Source organism: Camelus ferus, chromosome 13 (assembly GCF_009834535.1).
Source record: "Camelus ferus isolate YT-003-E chromosome 13, BCGSAC_Cfer_1.0, whole genome shotgun sequence".
In the NCBI taxonomy this organism is placed as follows: domain Eukaryota; kingdom Metazoa; phylum Chordata; class Mammalia; order Artiodactyla; family Camelidae; genus Camelus; species Camelus ferus.
Window position 1 is genome coordinate 55,063,791 of NC_045708.1, and position 12,906 is coordinate 55,076,696.

Here is a 12,906-nt window from a genome sequence, read left to right on the forward strand (position 1 = left end):
GTGAATGTGCATGGGAAGGGTGTGGGAAGGAAATAGTAGTTGTATTAACTTCTATTTGCAAAATGAGTGCTATTAGGAAGAAGCCTATAGATCAGAATTGTCTGTAATATTTTTCTATCAAGAATGAAAAACTCCTAAAGAGCCTTCCTATGTCTCTTTGTTCACGGGACTTAGGGCAACAGCAGCTGTCCATGACGAAGACTCACACTTGGAATCCACAGATTCACCACTTGAGTCTAATAGCAGGCATTAACATTTAAAATACAAAATATAGGAATTTTAACACATAATCACTGAGAGAAAACCGTCTGTGCCACATGAAGGTAGCCACAGCTTCACGGAACATCATCTAAGCTATGTGCAAAAAAAGTCAATCTCATGTGGCTGATACCAATCCTCCAGTAAAAACGCAGATATCAAAGTTGAGGAGTAAATTACAGCAATAATAAAGTTAACCTGGTAGAGTCCAAAATGGCATATGCAGCAGAGAGAAAAAGCAAACAGAAACAGTTCATGCTGCTCTAATTGCTACAATTTCATTGGCAATTTAAATAAAATAATTCAAATTGCTGCAATTAACACACACATAGAATTCAAAGGATGGTGGGTGACCTCGCACAAAACACACTGTGGAATCAGCCCTCCTCCAAAGAATTAACCTTCATAAATCATTTGCATCCAAAGGATGCCTGGCTTCACGCTCTGCAAAAATTATCAGCACAGCAAAAGCAAGGCCTCTAAAGGAGAATGCCCATTAACAGCAAGCACCGCCTCCTGGTTTATTTCATCCATATGACTGCACAGAGATTGGCTGTGTTACATTCACAAACTCCCGGCCTGAAGGTGGGATTTTGCTTTTTCTGCATGGGTGCCTCCTCACGGCTTCAAAGGAACTGTTAGCAAGGACCATAGGCTGCTGTATTGCTGAGAAGTGAGTCTGATTCACGGTGACAGAGATTACACTTCTACTTGACTGCAGGGGCGTAAGACCATCTTGTCTGTGGGTTAGGCCTGGATAAAGGGCTTTCTCCGCCACACATTAGAGCGCAGCAGCCACAAATTGTTATTTGAGATGGGGCGGGGGAGAAATGTGTTCAGCGGTTTTCCAGTCACCTGGAACCAAATTTAAGATGTATTATCTGGGACACGTAGGAAACCTGTTCTCTTATTAGGTCAGACATAGCAAGCACAGAACAGACACTACCAAGAATGATGATTTGTGATCAATGACCAAAAAAGTAACAGTGGATAAGTCTAATATGAGTGAGGGATGACCTCTGCTATCTCTGGTCGGAAGGTTTAACTCTGAGGAGTGAGGCAAATCATTTGACAACTGCCTATTATACAAGGCCTCAGAAGCACTTTTAACATCCAGAGAGTGTGACTTTTAACCCCTTAAAAATAAACTCAACTCAGAAAGTGCTATTTCAAGATCACAGAATTCTTCTGACATTTTTGAGTCAGATCCTTTACAATTACAAAGGCAAAGGAAGGATTGAATTACTATTTACTATTCATGATTTCCTTTAAAATTACCTTATGAGTTCTGTGCTTCTATCTTGCGTAATTTATACTGATGCTTGTTTGGTCAAAATATTTAAAACAAGGAGTCTCAAGCTAAATTTAATTCGTGTGATGGTTTTTATAGCGTCACAAAAGAAAAGCAAAAGCATAGTTAGTAGATGGAATAACTTATGTCAACTTGAAGGAGAAAATACAGTGGCACCAGCTGTGGACATGGTAACTGTGAGCTGGGAGGGGACTGCACCTCTGTGCAAGTTATTCATATAAGTGATATTCTCTCAAATGGGGACAGCAATAAACAAATGCATTTATTTAGATCAGCATCCCTTCTTGAAGGAGAATGAGAACCAGCCTATCAGGGAAGTTCTATGAATGACCACAACTGGCTCCAGGAGTCTCTGGCAGAACACGATAGGGGGAGATAACAAATAAAACCAGAGGAGCTGGCAGAGGCATGTCACTTGCTTATAAAAAGTTGAGATCCGATTAGAAAAAAAAAGAAAAAAAAGAGGGTTGGCAAACTGAAAGAAAACAGAATTCAAATCTAGAAACCAAATCAGAATTCTTAAATACTAAAACTTTGTAAGCAAATAAGCAGAAATTAAAGCATTTTCTTTTTGAAATAAGTACTCTTTAAAAGTCTTCCAAAATCCAATTCTTAAATTCTGAGTGTTAGTTGAAACTACTTAAATGGTGCATGCTCAGGAATTAAAAAAAAAAAAAATTGGTAATTTATTCCCAATGTGACCTTTTCCAGGCCATAATAAATCATCCATATAGGCTGTCTTTTCCCATGAACCTTCCCTTTAAAGAAGGCAAAAATGGAAGTACTGCTGAGAGTACGAGGCAGTCACTGACTCCAGTAAGCAGAGTGAAATTGGAGCACAGAAGCACAACTCTAACTCCCTGGCTGAAATTCATCTTTGAAGCGAGTACGTGTGTTGTCACTACCCACCTGAAATCATCCCTTCCTCATGCCCCAGATTTCTCTCCTGTCTCTAGCTAGCCAGAGAAAGAAGAGGAGTCATTGTTCTTGCTATTTGCATTCAAATGTTGAAGAAGAACAGAGATTTTAAATAAATGAATGAAATGACTGCAGATTGTGCTTGTCCCATTGAAACAGAAGCCCAAGGTTTGAATTGGAGTTTTGAGACTCAAAGTATTCAGTATTATTCTTATTGGAAAATGAACTTTAAAAATCACAGTTATTGAAGTAGTAATAATAATGATGACTTTTCACCTTTTATATTCTTGTGCTTTTTAACTATGGTGTGAACCTAATAGTCCAAAGCTTCATCTAAATTCAAGGCTGAAAGAAAAAAAAAAAAAAACGGGGGGAAACCGAGAGCCTCATTATAGCACTTGATGCAACTGAATCCAATACATTGTGCACTGTTGCTCACAACTTACATGGTCTTTTGGTACATTTAGAAGACTGAACTGTCAGCCTATAAATCAAGAAAAATATAGGAGTGGGAGAGTTACATGCCTGATATAAAACTTTATATCTTAAAAATTAGGTTAGTTATAGTCAAAGAAAGAGAAGATAAAGAAAACACAGAAATGTCACCATTTTCATATGCAATAGAGAGTTTAAACAAAATATAAAATCACATTTCACGTTTTTTAATGAATGACTGAATTTTAAATGTTAAGTGGTAGTTAAACTTCCCAGGATGGAGATGGGTGACCCACAAGCCACCCTCTACCATCATTCTCTAATTACAACACAAAAAATGCCATACAGTAAACAGGATCGATCATTTGTTATAGTATTATAGCATCATAAGCATACTAACAATCTGATGCTATACTGTGTTAAAAATATGTAGATATATGGAGCCTAAACAAATAGAGTTTAAACAAACTTATGTGTAATAGCTTTGAAGAGTGCTTTTACGAAAGGAATATAGTAAATCAGTAAATATGCAACAAAAATAGTAAAAAGGCTTAAACTGAACTAAAGGTTTGAATCATCTTCATAATGTATTGTGGATTTCACACTGTCTTGGGGGAAGAAGTGCCCAGATCGCAATAAATCTTGTAGCCCTGTGCAGCCACTAATGAGCAATTTATTGACATGTCTTTCTGTGATAGTATGCAGGGTTGGAAAGGAAGAAACGTGCTAAATGCCATGTCTCTTACTGGAAGCCCGTCTTTGCCTTGATCAGGCATATTGTATGCAGCCAGCAAAAGTAGCTTTACTTAAACTGCTCAAATATTTCTCAAATTTTATTTATGACAACTTGAATATAGAGGAAAAGGGAAAAAAATTCCAAGTCTACTAGGAGAAATGGAAGGTAAGGGGGGCATTTTTCAATTCGACCAGAAAAAAAACTATTGCCCAGAAAGGATGGTTAAGAAAAGTCGAAGAACAAAGGTATCAATGTGGTAGAAGTAACCTTTAAAGAGTTCTGGAGAGAAATATCAGAGGACTTGGAATAAAAGTATTCCATAACCCACTATATTTCTTTTTAATATTTTATTTTCTTTAAGGAATATACTTCACAAAAGCCTTACATGCAGTGAGAAAAGTAGTTCTGCTCTTTTTGAACAAAGCATCTCTCAAAGCATTACTTATGAATTATTTAACTTTTCCTTACGTGGTCATACGGTGAATAGGGATTAGGCAATAACTTAAAAGGAGGAGTTAAAGTTCAAAAATTGTTCAGTCCTTCATATATTAATGTACATCTTATGAACAAATCACTAACTTCAGTTCAAAAAGTGAAGTAAGACGCGGATATCACACCAGAAGGATTTTGCTCCCACTTAAGGGGTGTATTTGCAGCGGTAGATTACTTTACCCCAGCCACTTTAATCTGACTCCTTTTGTCACAGGCAATAAACAAAAGCCTTTTTATGCAAATGATCCAGACAAAGCTGCGATGAAAAGTCTGCAATTGGGAGTTAAAGCCTAGTAAACCCTTTCCTGCCTGGATGTGACAGGCTTGATGAATCAGTTGAAACTGCTTTGCATCACTTTCTCTGCTTGCACCAGCATGGCATGCTGCCCCAGATATCTGGGATTTGTAGCAATCCAATGTTAACAGTCAGGGAATATTTCCATAGTGTAATATGGATCTCATTTCTTAACATCATTTCTGAGCTATTGGTCATCACTGTACAGTGTAAATGATGAAAGGAGTAAAGACTAAGTCCAAGGGGAGCGAAATGAATCACCCCCATTCTAATGACTAGGGAACCGGGTTGTTGAGAGTAGAATATAAAAAGTTTGACACCCAGACAATTGCTGAGCCAACTCTGACCCAAAGTAACAACTTTTCAAATGCAATTTCACTAGCTACGGAGTAGGTGGGATCATTCACTGTGCAATACGGGGAGCAATCAATAACGCAGTGGGGAGGGAGATGTTAGCGATGTAAGAAGGAAATACAAAAGGAGACAAGAGGCAAGTACAGTGCATACGGTTATATGTGTTTTAACTGTGTAGCAAAAAAAAACAGTCTATCTATGTACAATCATCCTGGGAAAATGAGGACTACATTGCATCTATTGACAAGAGACTGGGTTGTCTGATCCAGCCTAAGAAACAGGAGCGCTATGATGTAGTCTGAACCAGGAAGGAGAAATACGTGCATACAATACTGGTTTTTCTTAAAGACAGAAATGCAGCTGATTACTAGCAGGATTGTTATTGTTTCCTGATTGAAGCTTGTGATCCTCTGAAAGAAAATGGATTTAGCAGCAATTATTATACCAGGCATTATTTGGCCAAGAAAACAATCAAGTTTCAATAGCTCATCTCCAAACTATCTATCCATTTTTTACCATCTCCACCGACATATTTTGTCAGTTCTCACCTAGATTTTTCCAGCAGCTTATTGACTGGGCTTCTGGAATAGGTTCTATGGTCTTTTGATCCATTCTTCACACAGCAACTAGAGTTAACTTTTCCAAATGCAAATCTGATTATTTCACCTCCAATAAACCCCACTCTAAACATTTCACTACCTACCCACTGCTCATAAGAATAACCTGGCCTAGAAACCTTCCTGTAGCCTGACCAACCATTCAAACCTGAGACTGAACAACTCTCATTTCTTCATTCTCCACGCACACTAGGCTTTATTCGCTTCCTGGAGTGCCCGTGTTCTCTCCCCCTACTGGGCATTTAGACTCTTCCTCCATCTGGAATGCTCTTTCCCATTGTTTCCACTCTCCACTGGCTCACTTACACTGGTACTCTCTCTTCAAAGCTCAGTTCAAAGCTCGGTACTTCCTCTAGCTGTTAAATCCCGTCGCAGTCTGGGATTACTTTCTTCCAAAGCACCAATCTCAGTTCAGCTGACCCAAGAACAATGCAGGGGTTAGGGGCACCCATCCTGTGTGTGCAGCCAGTCAGGTAGAGCTTTACTTGGCATTCCATACCCAGGCTGTGAATCATATCGGACTGCAATATTCTAAAGTCCGTGTATAAGTGGACCTGCGCAGTTCATGTTGTTCAAGGGTCAACTGTACACTTTATACATTTTATATTTCATCTTTTTAAATGGTTTTGTCATGAAATATTAAACAACACAGAAAATCATGCAAAATAAAAAAGGTCAGCTCAATTACTTATCACAAAGAGATCACTCAAGGACGCATCATGTAAGTCAAGAGGTAGAATTTTGCAAGCAGACACTCATGCATTTATCCAACTACTGCATACTTTTACCACTCCTCCACAGCACAGCACTGATATGACTTATATAATATAATCAAAGCTGTGGAGAGTTTTGCTATCTAAGAATGCATCCCTAAACACAAAGCATACACTTGTCTGCTTTTTGAGCATTCTAGAAGTGGAGTCATACAGTAATTATTCTTTGTGTCTTGACAGCTGATAACGTAGGTTTTTCAGCTTTACTGTTCTTACTCAGAATTGCCTTCACTGGTTTTGGTTGTGTGCCTTTTAATATAAATTTTAAATCGGATTTTCAACTTTTAGGGGAAAAAAACCCAAAACACTTCATGGAATTTTGTTAAATCTATCGATCAATTTGGGGAGAACTGACATCTTGACAATGTTGAGATCTCCAATTTATGTAAAGGAATATTCCTCCATTTATTTATCTTTATCTCACCAATGTCTTAGAGTTTTTAGCAGAGAGGACCTGAACATCTTTTAGTTAGATTTTTTCCTAGATGTTACTGTATGTTATTGTAAATTGTACCTGTTTTAAAATTTCATTTTTTATTCCTTTATTGCTAGAATATAAAAAAATTAACTTTTTATGCATTTACTTGTATCCAGGATCCTTAATGTATTCAGTTATTAATTTTAAAGTTTTTCCATAGAATCTTTAAATTTTCTACATATGCAACATGTTGCCTGTGGATAATGACAGATTTATTTCTTCCTTTCAATACTTATAACTTTTAAAAAACAACTTCCTGACCTACTGCTATGGATAGGGTATCCAATATCATGTTGCCTAGATAAGAAAATAATAAATATCTACATCCTGTTCCACACTCCAAGGGAAAGTTTTCAACAATTCAAAGTAAGGTATACCGTAAGGTATAACTTTTGCTCTTAATCATTTTTATATTCCCAGAGCTCTAGCATAGTTTAAAAGAAAAGCATAAGGAATGAATGAATGAATACATGAATGCTATTATATATTTTAGTCATCTTATGTCTCTCAGAATAACATCTTTAGAAAAAAAGAGTTGGTGGGTAGCAACAACAAACGCAAAAAATGTCTCAGGAAAAGTCATTTTAAAAAGTTAGTCAATAAAAGGACATAAAACCTTTACCCATAAAAGGTGGGCATATCTGATATAATCTGTTTTAGCAATATTACCAGAGTAAACTGGAACAACTGACTTCCTATATAATCATCTGAGTTAATATATTCCCTCAAACCCATTTTGCATCTATTTGTTTATCTCTGCAGAAACAGCAGTAAAGATCTACTGTTTGCTGGATGCTTAACTCTTGTGAGTGTAGCATAATTATGAGTGAATTGATAAGTAATGAAAACATTAAGTGTTGTGTAAAGATTAGGACTCCAGTGCCTAGTAGGGCAATTAAATTTGATGTTTGTTACTCTGTCTCACAGTGAATAATGATACGGTTTCCCCTGTGACTACATAAATAGCTGATTGATAACAATAGAGAAGTAGTGATGAAGGCCAATTCCACCCTTTATTAAATATGAGACTAAGCAATTCATTTTACAATTAGGATGATTGGTTGCAAACACTGTGAGATGGTACAGATGAGATCAATGTTGAACCATAATAAGTGCAATGTAGTAAATACTTTTTATTTTTTTAATTTATTGAACTGTGATAAAAATAAGAAATGAACGTCATGGAGCATTAGTATTTGTAAGCTGTGACTTGATTACAATACATTTGCCTGAGTCCAACAAATAAATAATAACATGAAATATAGCCAAACTTTTCAGAAAGTAAAATTATATACCATTGCAGATGGTATGGATTCATTGAATATATGTCTTTTTAAGTTATTTTTGTTTTTTATTTGTTCTTAACTTTCCTTATAGCAATAAATAACTTGATAGCTGAACAGTCACTTTAAAATAAATTTTGCCAGATATTTTAAAGTTTAAGCTCCTCTTTTTTTCATATTTGATTCAAGCGTGGCAGTGACAATCAATAGCAGATATAAATGGATAATTTGGAATGGAAACAAATGGATAACGACAAATCAGAGAACCTCTGGATTACATCTGGATTGCCTAATTGGCAGAGCAACAATCTAAAGGAATGAGCAAAGCAGAGAGCCAAGATTATTTTTGGAAAGATTTTATAGTTTAGAAAAGGCATAGAACTAACAATAACAAGAAATATCAAAACTGTGTTGGACTGGCAAACTTATCTGATGATTTTGTATTGTTTTTGTTTGGAATCACATCAGATTGAATGGGAGCTGGGAAGAAGCGTAAGTTATTTGGGGCTTTAAAAGTCTCAGTAAGGCTGTATTTTGGTAAGGGGCTGCCTTGAATCTGAGAAATAAAATGAAGCTCTGTACATTAGCATGATTGCTAACATACATATTATTACATATTATATGTATGAATTCCAATTTCATATATTATGAATATGAATTCCATATACTGTTATATATTCATATCATTACATAGTATATACATGAATTCCAATTTTTATATTATGAATATGAATTCCATATATTATGGAATATTATGAATAAAAATTCCAATTTCACAAGCTTGGTAGAAGTGTTTACTGGAATTTGGAAACACACTGTCTCCATCTCAGAGCCTGAGGCTTTGTTCAGAGTGAAGAATAGGAAACACAGTTGGAAGACGTCTGATGGGTCATATTGTATCACCCTGCGCCTTGAAACAAAATTTGTCCCCATACAATAGATAAAACCAATTGTTCCCAATTACAAAAGCCTAGGCCTTCCTGAATCATTATCTTCTCTTCATATTTTTAGAATAATTTGATTAAAGTCAGAAATAGTCAGGTTTCTGAAGTTGCAAGGTGAAAATTACCATTTTAAAAGATAAATTAGTAATTCTGGAAAATGTTTTACTATCAAAAGACAATATTTACAATAACTCCAAACCTTCTTTGCTTGACACAATTAACCATCTGGCAAATGGGATATAATTAGGTCATCATTTGGCAATGTGATTTCAGTAGACAGACAGAATACTAATAACACAATGAGCCAAGTTCCATAATCTAATATAATTCATTGTAATTTCTCCAGCACTTCATTTTTGTTTTAAATGTTTCTATTTGTTAATCATTCAACATCTCTTTCCTGAAGACAAGTAATAGCACATTCCCAATTGATAGACATGGAAACTGAAAATAAACATGAGGCAATTTATCCTTGGTCATGCTGCCAATTTCTGAAAAGGCCATATTATTAATTTAGCCTCTGATACCTAATGACACAAGTTACTCACCAAATATTTACTGAATACCTACCACGTGTCAGCACTCTACTGGCCCCTATAAAATCAAACATGAAGACAACATAGATTCTGATGTAAATGAGTTTAGAGAAAGAAGTCAGAAAAAATTATAAATGCAAACTTTAAAGCAAAGGGATAGCACACAGTTCAGAATAACCAAATTTTCTGGAGATTAAGAGTAGCAAGGAAACTCTTTAAAAAATGGGTCATGAGAATATGTTTCCAGAAGTTTGACAGGTGACCAACTGGCTATGAGAGTTCAAGAAAATTGCCTAAAATGAGTTTTCTTTCCCTCCCTCCTTCTTTTCTTTCTTCTTTTCTTTCTTTTTTATTGATCTGACAACATAGGCGGTAGCCTTAACCAGTATGAAATATTGAATTTCAGGCTTGATGGCACTTTCATGTATAAAATCCAAGAACTCTGTACAAGTTCTAGAGCTACTGATCAAGACACAATATAGTTGAAATAATGGGAATTTAGAAGGGTGGCCAGGAAGAATTCATTGAGTAAGAATAGATAAGGGATGAGAATGGAGTTCTGGGACAACATTATTTAAGCGAAGATGAAGGAGGCCATCAAAGTATCTAAGGTAGAAGTGTCAGAAGTATGAAGAGAAGCAGAATATAGTGTCATAGAAACAAACAAAAAAAATCACAACAGAGGTTAACCAGTCAGTGTTTTCCTGTACTGATGCTGTAAAACAAAACCCACAGAAGATCAGCCCTTACAATAAAGCATCTGTTTTTCTTGCATTATTGACCTATGGGTTAACAGGAGCGGTTCTGCTGCATGCTTTGAGCAAGCTGGCCTTGGCTTCAGAGCTCGTGTCCTCTGTGTGACCTAAGTGGTACATTTCGCTGACCAGACCACCAGTAAGTGGGCATGTTCTCATGCCACATGGAAAAAATTGTAAGAAGCCAAACATCTTTAAAGTTCTTTCTCATCTCATGTCCACTAACATTCTATTGACCAAAGCAAGAAACGTATCAAAGGATCAGAGATACATATTCCACCTACTCTGGCAATAGAGGTTTTGCAAGGTCACCAGGAAACGGGTACCATGAATTTATAATTCTGTAATATGAACAAAGTCAAAAATTAAAAACTATCTGATCCAGTCTAATCTACAATTGAAGGGTATGATCAGCTGTCAGATAGCAAGTCAGGAAAAGAGCTAGACTGAGAAGAGTTCAACGTAATACGAAGTTGTAGGCTCATTTCCAAGGACAAATACTGGGAGAAAATAAGAATTCCCTACAGCATCTGCTTTATTTTGTAGAAAAGTAGAAACATCTTGGGAGTTTTTTTGAAATATCCATCCATGAAGCCAGATCAATTAAGTCAAAATATTTGAGGATGAAATGCAAACATTCTTTACCTTTTTTATAGCACTTGGGTGATTCTAGTGTACAGGAAGGGTCTACAGTAAAGATTCCCCACTTTCTAGGGATGTTAAAGAAAGGTATGAATAACCCCAAAGTCACTTTACAATAGTTTCAACTTTACGTATATGCGTGCGTGTGTGTGTGTGCGTGCACACATGCACACAAAAAGGGAGACGGAAAGACACAACATCATGGTCATTCTAGAACTGCATACTGTAGCTGCAGCAAAACATACTCCTTCTAAAACCTGAGGGAAGGTATAAACATTACTATGTAGAAATTCAAACTAAAGTAGATGCTCAGAGAGGAAACCACAAGATATTACAGATTCATGAAAACAGAATAATCTTCTAGAAAAAAGGTGAAAATAATGTGCTTTGGAAACCTGAAGGAAAAGAAGAAACTGAGAGCCAACTGCTTTCTATAAGTGGTCAGCATATTCTAAACGATCATGAGGTGGGCTAAAAGTAGTGATAACCTTTCCTTTGAATCTAAACGATTTCAAGACTTCAGCCCAGAATTTTGTCATAAAGTTCTGACTATACTCTGAAATATCAGGTGAAAATAGGACTGAGAGTAAGTTAGTGACAGTTCAGTGTCCAATACGCATTTATCTCCCCTGCCTTTCATGAAACTTGATATGTTAAAATTGATCTTTTCATACTATGAAATGGGATAATTTTTCATCTCAGTTTGATCTTATCAGGCATCCTGTACCTCTCCACTTGAGGACAAAAAGAAAACATGCCACTCCAATAGGAAAAAAGAAGAAGAAGAAGAAGAAAACTAGAATAAAATGGCAAAGAGGGAAAAGTAGTAATTGCCAAAAGTGTGGATATATAAATATGCAAATGTAATATATCCCAGGCTTTAACTCAGTTGATTTGTTGAGCCTTCACAAAAGATATGGACAAATTTATGGCCTGTTTCCTCCTGTCTTTCTAAAAAATTATTTCGTTTCTGAGCACTGAAAGAAAACTGTCTGCATTTTTGTAAATAAATGTGCCTGTGGTTCGTGATAACTAGGCACATATGTTTCAAGAATAAATGTTTTCTGTTGGGAACTCTATAGAAAACCTATTATCGAGAGTTAGATGATTTCATGCCTCATAAGTTTAATACTAACTGGCAGAAGTCAAAAGGAATTAACTTTTTTGCAACTGTGTCACAACCCTAAACATTGTGCCAAACATCCCAGTTTTTCAAAATTGACTGGATAGGACAGCCCATTTGTTAATACTTGTACTGAACTCCCAACTAATTATTGCTGTTGCTTTTTATTATTTCTGTTGTTATTGTTCTTCTTTATTAAATATGAACAAAATGTTTGCCCCTTTTACTGCAAAAGATTATTTACACCTCCAAAATTACTCCTGTAGCTTTAGAAAATAACTAGGGCTGCAACAGTATAGCTTATTTAACACCATCCTACAACACTTCCATATTAACTCCACTGAAGAAAACAAGAAGGGTGTGACCATAAAGACGTCATCACAAAAAAATGTTATAAACAATACTTATTTTCTTTCATAAGGAACTCTGAATATTTACAGACTAACTGAGCGAAGTTCAGTGGCTGGGCTAAGCATGCTAATGAGAGAAAGTAAGTATATGATTGCCCGACCCCACATTCCAACCATTTAACTGTGTATCTTTCCTCTACCCAGAGGCAAGATTCACGGAGCAGAGTCACGTGAATGCCCCCACGATACCACTAATTACTGTTGCTTAACAGAGGGAACAACTTTTGCCTCATACAAAGCCCATCAAACTGAAGACACCCAAAGGCTTCCATGCCCACATTGGGCTTTAAGATCTGCCCTAACCTCCCTTCGACCAATTGACCTCAAGGGAGACAGCTACAGCAAATGGGCTCAGCATGCAGGAATCCTGTACTGGCCATGAAGCAGGAGAAATAACCCTTCTCCCAGCTGACAACTCAAAGGGAGACCGAATTCACGTCACTTTAGTACAGCAAGAACACTAGGATAGGGCAACACCACTCACTGGGAAGTGGGGAGAAAGTTTCCTAGAAACACAGGAGCTAGATTCATTCTCACTCCTAAAG